We start from the raw sequence: 2,624 nt of genomic DNA on the forward strand, positions 1-2,624 counted from the left end.
ACTGAAAAGGAAGAAATCAAGTTATCTTTGCAGATGGTATGATCTTATATTTGAAAAAAACTGAAGACTCTATTGAAAAACTATTAGAACTAATTAACAAATTCAATAAAAGTACAGGACACAAAATCAACATACAAAAATCAGTAGCATTTCTACATGCCCACACTGAAGAATCTGAAAAAGAAATATAAACATAATCTTATTTACAATAACCACAAATAAAATTAAATGCCTAGAAATTAAGTTAACCAAAGAAGAGAAATAGCTCTATAATAAAATTATAAAGCACTCATGGGTCCCTCCCCAGAATGGCAGCTGAAGATGAATTACTACTGCTGTGGCTCCCTGAGCTGTGTGAAACCAGCAAACAGCTTCTGGACAAAGTAGAAGTAGCTACTGACCCTGCCAGTTCCTACATAGTTCAGGAGAAGGTGTTCAAGGGCCTGGACCTCCTTGAGAAGACTGCCAAAATGCTTTCATAGCTCAGTTTGTTCAGCAGAAATGATGGTTTGTTAGAGATTCCTTCCACTGACCTGAAGTGCCTGTTGGTGCCAGCATTTCGAGGAGCCCTCACCATGAAATAAGTCAACCCCAGCAAGTGTCTGGATCATTTGCAGTGAGCTCCAGAACACTTTTTAAACTGCTTAATTCAGTGGCATTACTATCATGGGCAGACTTTAAGCTGCCCAAAACCAAGATCAACTCAGCTGAAAATCATAGTGCTAATTCTTCCATGGCTTATCCTAGCCTTGTTGCTATGGCATCTCAAAGACAGGCTAAAAGAGAGAGATACAAGCAGAAGAAGGAGTTGGAGCATAGGTTGTCTGCAATAAAATCTGCTGTGGAAAGTAGTCAAGCATATGATGAACGTGTTCATGAATCTTATCTTCTTCAACTTCAGAAGAGGACTGATATTAGCTTAGAAGAGATTGAGAGCATTGACCAGGAAATAAAGATCCTGAGAGAAAGAGAGTCTTCAAGAGAGCCATCAACTTCTAACTCATCTTGCCAGGTGAGGCCTCCAGTGAAACTCTTCATTCTCACTCGGAACATGTCCCAAGCCAAAGTATTTGGAAGTGTTATCCAAGGCTGGCAACCATGGTGGTGAGTGACTTGTATGAGCAACATCGAAAATACAGAGCATTACCAGATCAGGGAATAGGCAAAGCAACATTAGAGGATTCAGAAAAGCAGCTCAACAACAGGAAGATCAAGAAGAAAAGGAGGGGGAGGATGATGAACAAACACTCTGTACAGAGTTGGGAATGGGACAACTGGAAGGCTATGTCCTGTTGGCCTACATCCTGGGGGCTATGTCAACCAACAGAACGTGAGCTGATCTTCCTACAACACAATAGGACTGCAGGGTGCACACCTCCCCCACCAAGGATAAGCCGTGCAGTGTTCCTTTCCCTGGGTTCCTGCTTTAACTGTGCACAACAAAGGCAAAGATGCTAAACCTTGTCTTGCATTCAATCAAGTGTCAAGTGATTTAAAAACAATAATAAATGAATGAATGAATGAATAAATAAATAAATAATACACCAATGAAAGAAACTGAAGACATACAAAAATGAAAAGATATTCTATGTTAATAGATTGGAAGAATCAATATTATTAAAATGTCCATAACACCCCAAACAATCTACAGATCCCTATCAAAATACCAATGATATTCTTCACAAAAATAGAAAAGAGAATCCCAAAATTTAAGTAGAACCACAAATGACTCAGAATTGCAAAGCTATTCTGAGAAAAAGAACTAAACTGGAGGAATCACATTACCTAACTTCAAATTATCCTACAGAACCATATTAACCCAAATAGCATGGTACTGGCACATAAACATACACACAGACCAATGGAACAGAATAGAGAACCCAGAAACAAAGTCACAAACCTAACAGTGAACTCATTTTAAACAAAGGTTAGCACCTTTGTTTAAACATACATTGGGGAAAAGACAATTTCTTTAATAAATGGTTTTGTGAAAACTGTGCATCCATAAGCAGAAGAATGAAATTAGACCCCTATGTCTTGCCATATACAAAAATAAAATAAAAATAAATTAAAGACTTAAATCTAAGACTTCAAAATGAAACTACTGCAAGAAAACAATGGAGAAATTTTCCAGGGCATTGGTCTGGAGCAAAGATTTATTGAGTAATACCCCATAAGCACAGACAACAAAAGCAATAATGGACAAATGGAATCACATCAAGTTAAAAAGCTTCTGCATAGCCAAAAAAAAAAATTAATAAAGTGAAGAGACAACCCAAAGAATGGAAGAAAATATTTGCACTACCCATGTGACAAAAGACTAATAGCCAGAATATATGAGGAGCTCAAACAACTGTATAGGAAAAATCTAATAATCCAATACAAAAATGGACAAAAGGTATGAATAGACATTTCTCAAAAGAAGACACACAAATGATAAACAGGTATATAAAAAGGTGCTCAATATCACTGATCACAAGATAAATGCAAATTGAAACTACAATGAAATATCTCACCTAGTTAAAATGGCTATATTCAAAAGACAGGTAATAAAAATGTTGGAGTTTTCATGGGGAAAAGGGAACCCTCATACACTATTGGTGAAAATGTCAATTGGTACAACT

The 2,624-nt window shown here is 36.9% G+C and overlaps 1 pseudogene; it reads left to right on the forward strand.

Moving 5' to 3' along the window:
- Positions 1 to 308: 308 nt before the first annotated feature.
- On the forward strand, positions 309 to 1,458 carry LOC120363562 (immunoglobulin-binding protein 1 pseudogene; annotated as a pseudogene).
- Positions 1,459 to 2,624: the final 1,166 nt, after the last annotated feature.

Source organism: Saimiri boliviensis, chromosome 3 (assembly GCF_048565385.1).
Source record: "Saimiri boliviensis isolate mSaiBol1 chromosome 3, mSaiBol1.pri, whole genome shotgun sequence".
NCBI classification, from domain to species: Eukaryota; Metazoa; Chordata; class Mammalia; order Primates; family Cebidae; genus Saimiri; species Saimiri boliviensis.